Raw genomic sequence first — 11,266 nt, 5'->3', positions numbered from 1 at the left:
CAAAGAGACACTTTGATCCCTTCACAAACAAAGAATTAGCACGCAGGACCTGAAAGACTGTTCTGACCTGCTTCACATGAGACTCCCAATCATCCGAGAAGATCAAAATGTCATCCAAGTACACAATCAGGAATTTATCCAGGTACTCTCGGAAGATGTCATGCATAAAGGACTGAAACACTGATGGAGCATTGGCAAGTCCGAATGGCATCACCAGATACTCAAAATGACCCTCGGGCGTATTAAATGCAGTTTTCCATTCATCTCCTCGCCTGATTCGCACCAGATTATACGCACCACGAAGATCTATCTTGGTGAACCAACTAGCCCCCTTAATCCGAGCAAACAAATCAGATAACAATGGCAAGGGGTACTGAAATTTAACCGTGATCTTATTTAGAAGGCGGTAATCTATACAAGGTCTCAGCGAACCATCCTTCTTGGCTACAAAAAAGAACCCTGCTCCTAATGATGACGATGACGGGCGAATATGCCCCTTCTCCAGGGATTCCTTCACATAACTGCGCATAGCGGCGTGCTCAGGCACGGATAAATTAAACAGTCGACCTTTTGGGAATTTACTACCAGGAATCAAATTGATAGCACAATCACAATCCCTATGCGGAGGTAGGGCATCGGACTTGGGCTCATCAAATACATCCCGGTAATCAGACAAGAACTCTGGAACCTCAGAAGGGGTGGATGACGAAATTGACAGAAATGGAACATCACCATGTACCCCCTGACAACCCCAGCTGGACACCGACATGGATTTCCAATCTAATACTGGATTATGGGCTTGTAGCCATGGCAACCCCAACACGACCACATCATGCAGATTATGCAACACCAGAAAGCGAATAACCTCCTGATGTGCAGGAGCCATGCATATGGTCAGCTGGGTCCAGTATTGAGGCTTATTCTTGGCCAAAGGCGTGGCATCAATTCCTCTCAATGGAATAGGACACTGCAAGGGCTCTAAGAGAAACCCACAACGCTTAGCATACTCCAAGTCCATCAAATTCAGGGCAGCGCCTGAATCCACAAATGCCATGACAGAATACGATGACAAAGAGCAGATCAAGGTAACGGACAGAAGAAATTTTGACTGTACCGTACCAATGGTGGCAGACCTAGCGAACCGCTTAGTGCGCTTAGGACAATCAGAGATAGCATGAGTGAAATCACCACAGTAGAAACACAGACCATTCAGACGTCTGTGTTCTTGCCGTTTAACTCTGGTCAAAGTCCTATCGCACTGCATAGGCTCAGGTTTAAGCTCAGGTAATACCGCCAAATGGTGCACAGATTTACGCTCACGCAAGCGTCGACCGATCTGAATGGCCAAAGACATAGACTCATTCAAACCAGCAGGCATAGGAAATCCCACCATGACATCCTTAAGGGCTTCAGAGAGACCCTTTCTGAACATAGCTGCCAGCGCAGATTCATTCCATTGAGTGAGCACGGACCACTTTCTAAATTTCTGACAATATACCTCTATCTCATCCTGACCCTGACAAAGAGCCAGCAAATTTTTCTCTGCCTGACCCACTGAATTAGGTTCATGGTACAGCAATCCGAGCGCCAGGAAAAACGCATCGATATTACTCAATGCAGGATCTCCTGGCGCAAGAGAAAATGCCCAGTCCTGAGGGTCGCCGCGCAAAAAAGAAATAACAATCAAAACCTGTTGAACTGGATCACCAGAGGAGCGAGGTTTCAAGGCCAGAAATAATTTACAATTATTTTTGAAACTCAGAAACTTAGTTCTATCTCCAAAAAACAAATCAGGAATAGGAATTCTTGGTTCCAACATAGCTTTCTGATCAATAGTGTCTTGAATCTTTTGTACTCTTGCCGAGAGCTGATCCACAAATGAAGACAGACTTCTAATGTCCATCGCTACACCTGTGTACTGAACCACCCAAATGTCTAGGGGAAAAAAAAGGCAAAACACAGTGCAAAAAAAAAAAATGGTCTCAGAACTTCTTTTTTCCCTCTATTGAGAATCATTAGTACTTTTGGCTTCCTGTACTGTTATGAAAGGCAATTCAGTACCACAATGGACATAGCGGTCAGAGCACATACAGTGATCTGACAATAACCCAAAATCATAGAACGAGCTCTGAGACGTGGGAACTCTGCAGACCGCAATCCCTAATCCTCTCCAAACAACACTAGAGGCAGCCGTGGATTGCGCCTAACTCTGCACAGCCTGAGAAACTAACTAGCCTGAAGATAGAAAATAAGCCTACCTTGCCTCAGAGAAATACCCCAAAGGAAAAGGCAGCCCCCCACATATAATGACTGTGAGTTAAGACGAAAAGACAAACGTAGAGATGAAATAGATTCAGCAAAGTGAGGCCCGACTTTCTTAACAGAGCGAGGATAGAAAAGGTAACTTTGCGGTCTACACAAAACCCTAAAGAAAACCACGCAAAGGGGGCAAAAAGACCCTCCGTACCGAACTAACGGCATGGAGGTACACCCTTTGCGTCCCAGAGCTTCCAGCAACAAATTAGACAAGCTGGACAGAAAAAATAGCAAACAAATAGCAAAGAAGAACTTAGCTATGCAGAGCAGCAGGCCACAGGAATGATCCAGGGAAAAGCAAGTCCAACACTGGAACATTGACAGGAAGCCAGGATCAAAGCATTAGGTGGAGTTAAGTAGAGAAGCACCTAACGACCTCACCAGATCACCTGAGGGAGGAAACTCAGAAGCCGCAGTACCACTTCCCTCCACCAACTTGTGACCACAGGGGGGTTCTCTGCCACAGAATTCACAACAGGTCCCAGAAGGGAGCTGAGTCTGTTGTGAATTCTGTGGCTGAATTCACTCCTGTGGTCACAAGTGGTACTGCAGCTTCTGAGCTTCCTCCCTCAGGTGTTCTGGTGAGCTCGTTAACTGCTTCATTACTTAACTCCGCCTGATGCTGCTATCCTTGCTCCTTGTCAATGTATCAGTGTTGGATCTGAGCTTCTCCTGATTGTTCCTGTGACCTGCTGCTCTGTATAGCTAAGTGCCTTTTGCTTTTTTGTTGCTTTTTTTCTGTCCAGCTTGTCTTTTGTTTTGCTGGAAGCTCTGAGACGCAAAGGGTGTACCGCCGTGCCGTTAGTTCGGCACGGTGGGTTTCTTTTGCCCCCTTTGCGTGGTTTTGCTTTAGGGTTTTTTGTAGACTGCAAAGTTCGCTTTACTGTCCTCGCTCTGTCCTAGAATATCGGGCCCCACTTTGCTGAATCTATTTCATCCCTACGTTTTGTCTTTTCATCTTACTCACAGTCATTATATGTGGGGGGTTGCCTTTTCCTTTGGGGAATTTCTCTGGGGCAAGTCAGGCCTATTTTTCTATCTTCAGGCTAGCTAGTTTCTTAGGCTGTGCCGAGTTGCCTAGGTAGTTGTTAGGCGCAATCCACAGCCGCTTTTAATTGTGTTTAGGATAGGATCAGGTGTGCAGTCTACAGAGTTTGCACGTCTCAGAGCTCGTTCTTGTATTTTTGGGTATTTGTCAGATCACTGTGTGCGCTCTGATCGCTAAGCACACTGTGTTTCTGGATTGCCTTCATAACACCTGTCATTAGCAAACATAACAGTACAAGGAGCCCAACTAATGATTCTCAATAGAGGGAAAGAAAAAGTTCTGACATCATTTTTTTTTTTTTTCTGCTCTGTGTTCACTTTTTTTTTTTCCCCTAGACATTTGGGTGATTCTGGACACAGGTGTGGACATGGATATTCAGGGTCTGTGCTCTTCAATGGATAATCTCGTTATAAATGTACAAAAAATTCAAGATACTATTGATCAGAAATCTATGTTAGAACCAAGAATTCCTATTCCTGATTTGTTTTTTGGAGATAGAACTAAGTTTCTAAGTTTCAAAAATAATTGTAAGCTATTTCTGGCCTTGAAACCTCATTCTTCTGGTAATCCTATTCAACAGGTTTTGATTATTATTTCTTTTTTGCGCGGCGACCCTCAAGACTGGGCATTTTCTCTTGCGCCAGGAGACCCTGCATTGAGTAGTGTCGATGCGTTTTTCCTGGCGCTCGGATTGCTGTACGATGAGCCTAATTCAGTGGATCAGGCTGAGAAAAATTTGCTGGCTTTGTGCCAGGGTCAGGATGATATAGAAGTATATTGTCAGAAATTTAGGAAATGGTCAGTACTCACTCAGTGGAATGAATCTGCGCTGGCAGCTTTGTTCAGAAAGGGTCTCTCTGAGGCTCTTAAGGATGTCATGGTGGAATTTCCTATGCCTGCTGGTTTGAATGAGTCTTTGTCTTTGGCCATTCAGATCGGTCGACGCTTGCGCGAGCGTAATTCTGTGCACCATTTGGCGGTACTGCCTGAGGTTAAACCTGAGCCTATGCAGTGCGATAGGACTATGACTAGAGTTGAACGGCAGGAATACAGACGTCTGAATGGTCTGTGTTTCTACTGTGGTGATTCCACTCATGCTATTTCTGATTGTCCTAAGCGCACTAAGCGGTCCGCTAGGTCTGCCGTCATTGGTACTGTACAGTCCAAATTCCTTCTGTCCATTACCTTGATATGCTCTTTGTCGTCATTTTCTGTCATGGCGTTTGTGGATTCGGGCGCTGCCCTGAATCTGATGGATTTGGATTATGCTAAACGTTGTGGGTTTTTCTTGGAGCCTTTGCGGTGTCCTATTCCATTGAGAGGAATTGATGCTACACCTTTGGCCAAGAATAAACCTCAATACTGGGCCCAGCTGACCATGTGCATGGCTCCTGCACATCAGGAAGTTATTCGCTTTCTGGTGTTGCATAATCTGCATGATGTGGTCGTGTTGGGGTTGCCATGGCTACAAACCCATAATCCAGTATTGGATTGGAATTCCATGTCGGTATCCAGCTGGGGTTGTCAGGGGGTACATGGTGATGTTCCATTTTTGTCGATTTCGTCATCCACCCCTTCTGAGGTCCCAGAGTTCTTGTCTGATTATCAGGATGTATTTGAAGAGCCCAAGTCCGATGCTCTACCTCCGGATAGGGATTGTGATTGTGCTATCAATTTGATTCCTGGTAGTAAATTCCCTAAAGGTCGATTATTTAATTTATCCGTGCCCGAACACGCCGCTATGCGCAGTTATGTGAAGGAATCCCTGGAGAAGGGACATATTCGCCCATCGTCATCACCACTGGGAGCAGGGTTCTTCTTTGTAGCCAAGAAGGATGGTTCGCTGAGACCGTGTATTGATTACCGCCTTCTTAATAAGATCACTGTTAAATTTCAGTATCCCTTGCCATTGTTATCTGACTTGTTTGCTCGGATTAAGGGGGCTAGTTGGTTCACTAAGATAGATCTTCGTGGTGCGTATAATCTGGTGAGAATCAGGCAAGGAGATGAATTGAAAACTGCATTCAATACGCCCGGGGGTCATTTTTAGTATCTAGTGATGCCGTTCGGACTTGCCAATGCTCCATCTGTGTTTCAGTCTTTTATGCATGACATCTTCCGTGAGTATCTGGATAAATTCCTGATTGTTTACTTGGATGACATTTTGATCTTCTCAGATGATTGGGAGTCTCATGTGAAGCAGGTCAGAATGGTTTTTCAGGTCCTGCGTGCTAACTCTTTGTTTGTGAAGGGATCAAAGTGTCTCTTCGGTGTGCAGAAAGTTTCATTTTTAGGGTTCATCTTTACCCCTTCTACTATCGAGATGGATCCAGTTAAGGTCCAAGCCATCCAGGATTGGATTCAGCCGACATCTCTGAAAAGTCTGCAAAAGTTCCTGGGCTTTGCTAATTTTTATCGTCGCTTCATCTGTAATTTTTCTAGCATTGCCAAACCATTGACCGATTTGACCAAGAAGGGTGCTGATTTGGTTAATTGGTCTTCTGCTGCTGTGGAAGCTTTTCAGGAGTTGAAGCGTCGTTTTTGTTCTGCCCCTGTGTTGTGTCAGCCAGATGTTTCTCTTCCGTTCCAGGTCGAGGTTGATGCTTCTGAGATTGGAGCAGGGGCGGTTTTGTCACAGAGAGGTTCTGATTGCTCAGTGATGAAACCATGTGCTTTCTTTTCCAGGAAGTTTTCGCCCGCTGAGCGTAATTATGATGTGGGCAATCGAGAGTTGCTGGCCATGAAGTGGGCATTCGAGGAGTGGCGTCATTGGCTTGAAGGAGCTAAGCATCGCGTGGTGGTATTGACTGATCATAAGAACTTGACTTATCTCGAGTCTGCCAAGCGCTTGAATCCTAGACAGGCCCGTTGGTCGTTATTTTTTGCCCGCTTCGACTTTGTGATTTCGTACCTTCCGGGCTCTAAAAATGTGAAGGCGGATGCTCTGTCTAGGAGTTTTGTGCCCGACTCTCCGGGTTTATCTGAGCCAGCGGGTATCCTCAAGGAAGGAGTCATTGTGTCTGCCATCTCCCCTGATTTGCGGCGGGTGCTGCAAAAATTTCAGGCGAATAAACCTGATCGTTGTCCAGCAGAGAAACTGTTCGTCCCTGATAGGTGGACTAATAAACTTATCTCTGAACTTCATTGTTCGGTGTTGGCTGGTCATCCTGGAATCTTTGGTACCAGAGAGTTAGTGGCTAGATCCTTCTGGTGGCCATCTCTGTCACGGGATGTACGTACTTTTGTGCAGTCCTGTGGGATTTGTGCTAGGGCTAAGCCCTGCTGTTCTCGTGCCAGTGGCTTGCTTTTGCCCTTGCCGGTCCCAAAGAGGCCTTGGACACATATTTCGATGGATTTCATTTCTGACCTTCCCGTTTCTCAAAAGATGTCAGTCATTTGGGTGGTCTGTGATCGCTTTTCTAAAATGGTCCATCTGGTGCCCTTGGCTAAATTGCCTTCCTCCTCTGATTTGGTACCTTTGTTCTTTCAGCATGTGGTTCGGTTGCATGGCATTCCTGAGAATATTGTTTCTGACAGAGGTTCCCAGTTTGTTTCAAGGTTTTGGCGAGCCTTTTGTGGTAGGATGGGCATTGACCTATCCTTTTCCTCGGCTTTCCATCCTCAGACTAATGGCCAGACCGAACGAACCAATCAGACCTTGGAAACATATCTGAGATGTTTTGTTTCTGCAGACCAGGATGATTGGGTGTCCTTTTTGCCGTTGGCTGAGTTCGCCCTTAATAATCGGGCCAGCTCGGCTACCTTGGTTTCTCCATTTTTTTGCAATTCTGGGTTCCATCCTCGTTTCTTTTCAGGACAGGTTGAGTCTTCGGACTGTCCTGGTGTGGATTCTGTGGTGGATAGGTTGCAGCAGATCTGGACTCAGGTAGTGGACAATTTGATCTTGTCCCAGGAGAAAGCTCAACTTTTCGCTAATCGCAGACGCCGTGTGGGTCCCCGACTTCGTGTTGGGGATCTGGTTTGGTTATCTTCTCGTCATATTCCTATGAAGGTTTCCTCTCCTAAATTTAAACCTCGTTTTATTGGTCCGTATAGGATTTCTGAGGTTCTCAATCCTGTGTCTTTTCGTTTGACCCTCCCAGACTCCTTTTCCATACATAATGTATTCCATAGGTCGTTGTTGCGGAGATACGTGGCACCTATGGTTCCATCTGTTGATCCTCCTGCCCCGGTTTTGGTGGAGGGGGAATTGGAGTATATTGTGGAGAAGATTTTGGATTCTCGTGTTTCTAGACGGAAACTCCAGTATCTGGTTAAATGGAAGGGTTATGCTCAGGAAGATAATTCCTGGGTTTTTGCCTCTGATGTTCATGCTTCCGATCTTGTTCGTGCCTTTCATGCGGCTCATCCTGGTCGGCCTGGGGGCTCTGGTGAGGGTTCGGTGACCCCTCCTCAAGGGGGGGGGTACTGTTGTGAATTCTGTGGCTGAATTCACTCCTGTGGTCACAAGTGGTACTGCAGCTTCTGAGCTTCCTCCCTCAGGTGTTCTGGTGAGCTCGTTAACTGCTTCATTACTTAACTCCGCCTGATGCTGCTATCCTTGCTCCTTGTCAATGTTTCAGTGTTGGATCTGAGCTTCTCCTGATTGTTCCTGTGACCTGCTGCTCTGTATAGCTAAGTGCCTTTTGCTTTTTTGTTGCTTTTTTTCTGTCCAGCTTGTCTTTTGTTTTGCTGGAAGCTCTGAGACGCAAAGGGTGTACCGCCGTGCCGTTAGTTCGGCACGGTGGGTTTTTTTTGCCCCCTTTGCGTGGTTTTGCTTTAGGGTTTTTTGTAGACTGCAAAGTTCGCTTTACTGTCCTCGCTCTGTCCTAGAATATCGGGCCCCACTTTGCTGAATCTATTTCATCCCTACGTTTTGTCTTTTCATCTTACTCACAGTCATTATATGTGGGGGGCTGCCTTTTCCTTAGGGGAATTTCTCTGGGGCAAGTCAGGCCTATTTTTCTATCTTCAGGCTAGCTAGTTTCTTAGGCTGTGCCGAGTTGCCTAGGTAGTTGTTAGGCGCAATCCACAGCCGCTTTTAGTTGTGTTTAGGATAGGATCAGGTGTGCAGTCTACAGAGTTTCCACGTCTCAGAGCTCGTTCTTGTATTTTTGGGTATTTGTCAGATCACTGTGTGCGCTCTGATCGCTAAGCACACTGTGTTTCTGGATTGCCTTCATAACACCTGTCATTAGCAAACATAACATGAGTCCCAAAAAGGGGTGGTGCGTCCAAGGTCACAAAGGGCGGGGGAGGTGGTGCCCAAGGTCCCTACGGGTGATATTATTTGTTGGAGGTGCCACGGGCCAGGACATATAGCTGCCCGTTGTTCCCAGACCACTGAGCAGATGGACTGCAGCATGGGACGCCGTTGTTCATACTATGCGTATCCAGTCTGTAGCGTGAACTCTCCATCCAACGAGGGACCTCAAGCGTGTCCCGTAAAGGTGAACGGTCGAGCAGTAACGGCACTGTTAGACTCGGGGAGCCTAGTGACCCTGGTGAGGGCCACTTTTCCTCTCCACTTGCTCCCAGGAAAGAAGGTCGGAGTGCGGTGCATACATGGTGATGCAAAGGACTACCCTATGGCCAGGGTGGACATTGAAACGGCATGTGGCACTGAGTCCCACATAGTCGGCGTCGTTCAGGACTTGTTGCACCCTATAATTATTGGCTGGGATTTCTGTTTATTTTGGGATTTGTGGGGGAAAGGTTCTGAGCTCCCTAGCAAGAGTAGGGAACCAATGAACCCTGGAAGGGTGTCGCCACACCCAGAGTCAGACAGGTTTCCTTTTTGTGTCCTGGTTGGAGATGAGGAGGAAGTGTCCCCTGCATCTGACATTCTGGAGTTAGAGGTATCCGGTGAAAATTTTGGGACTGCCCAACATAGGGACCCCACTCTAAGGGAAGCCTTTAATAATGTCACAGTTATTGATGGGGTGGTACAGGAGCCGGGGGCAGACACAAGATTTCCCCATTTTCTGATGAGTGGGGAGTTGTTGTACCGGGTCACGAAAATAAGGGAGGAGTTGGTAGAGCAGTTGGTAGTGCCGGGTCCGTATAGACGGAAGGTGTTGGACATGGCCCATTCACACATCTTGGGTGGACACCTAGGGGTGGAAAAAACGCAGGAATGGATTGTGCAGAGGTTCTATTGGCCTGGGTGTCACCGGGAAATAGTGAACTATTGCAGGTCCTGCCCTACATGTCACCTAACTGCTCCCACTCCTCATTTCCGGAACCCCCTTGTGCCACTGCCCATTATTGAGGTACCGTTCGAGAGAATTGCCATGGACTTGGTCGGTCCCTTAGTTAAATCAGCTCGGGGCCATCTAATATGTAATTGCCTAGAATACTACTTCCTGCAATTTGTGCCAACTTCCGTGGCTTTGTCCGGAGCTAATGTCCGGAGCTAATGTCCGGAGCTAATGTCCGGAGCTAATGTCCGGAGATTAATTGCCTAGAATACTACTTCCTGCAATTTGTGCCAACTTCCGTGGCTTTGTCCGGAGCTAATGTCCGGAGCTAATGTCCGGAGCTAATGTGCGGAGATAATGTCCGGAGCTAATGTCCGGAGCTAATGTCCGGAGCTAATGTCCGGAGCTAATGTCCGGAGATAAGTGACGTCAACAGTGTCCAGTGTCTGATTGGTTGCCGCCTGCTGCGAGCGACCAATCAGAAACGTGCCGTACTGTGACACACTCCGCCCGCCATTTTGGTGTGATTTTTGAATTTTTACCTCACAGCAAGTTTCTACTGCGTGGAGGCGGGCCCAGTGACGTTGCTCTTCAAGCTCCTGCCGAATTTCGTCAAAAAAATGATAATACAATTTACCAAAACTATATATATTTAGTTGTGAAGTGGTTCAGTGACATTTTCACACCAATTTTGAACTTTCATCCCTCCCCTCATAAGCATGTTCATGGATCCTGTGTAACTGTACCTTAAATAACAAGAATTGTCAAGAGCTGGTGAGTGCAGCCATTTTTTGTTCTTTCTTACTATTATTTATTAATTGTATTATTCTTACATTTGAATAAATAAAGTATATATGGATTCTAGACTCCCGATTCTTTAGAATCGGGCTGCCATCTAGTCAGTATATATTAGTCATCCTGGACTATGCCACACGCTATCCTGAGGCAATTCCCTTGAGAAATTCTTCCTCAAAGAGCATAGCCCGCGAGTTGGTCCATGTCTTTTCCCGGACAGGTCTGCCGAAGGAGATCCTGACTGACCAGGGTACACCTTTCATGAGCAAGGTGATGAGGGAGTTATGCAAAGCCCTGAAAATCTCCCAGTTGAGGACCTCGGTGTACCATCCCCAGTCAGATGGCCTTGTTGAGATTTTTAACAAGACACTGAAGAGCATGCTGAGAAAAGCTATAGAGAAAGACGGTAGAGACTGGGATTGTCTCTTACCCTATTTGATGTTTTCCATTCGTGAAGTTCCACAGGCCTCCACAGGGTTCTCATCGTTTGAGCTTCTATATGGCCGACATCCACGAGGACTCCTGGATATAGCCAAGGAAACCTGGGAAGCCGAAGTCACGCCCCACAGAAGCGTCATTGAGCATGTGGCCATGATGCAGCAGAGGATTGCAAAGGTGATGCCTATCGTGAAAGATCACCTTCTCCAAGCACAAGAAGCTCAGGCCAGGGTCTACAACCGGTCTGCAAGAGTGAGGCAGTTCAATCCGGGAGATCGAGTTCTTGTGTTAGTTCCGACGGTGGAAAGCAAGTTCTTGGCCAAATGGCAAGGGCCATATGAGGTTGTCGAGAAACTTGGTGAGGTAAATTATAAAATTCACCAACCAGGAAGACGGAAACCATTCCAAGTTTACCATGTAAACCTCATCAAGCCGTGGCAAGATAGAGAGCCGACAGTAACTCCATCGT

The sequence above is a fragment of the Ranitomeya imitator genome, chromosome 1, assembly GCF_032444005.1.
Source record: "Ranitomeya imitator isolate aRanImi1 chromosome 1, aRanImi1.pri, whole genome shotgun sequence".
NCBI classification, from domain to species: Eukaryota; Metazoa; Chordata; class Amphibia; order Anura; family Dendrobatidae; genus Ranitomeya; species Ranitomeya imitator.
The sequence above is the reverse complement of the archived record's forward strand: the minus strand, read 5'-3'. Positions refer to the sequence as shown.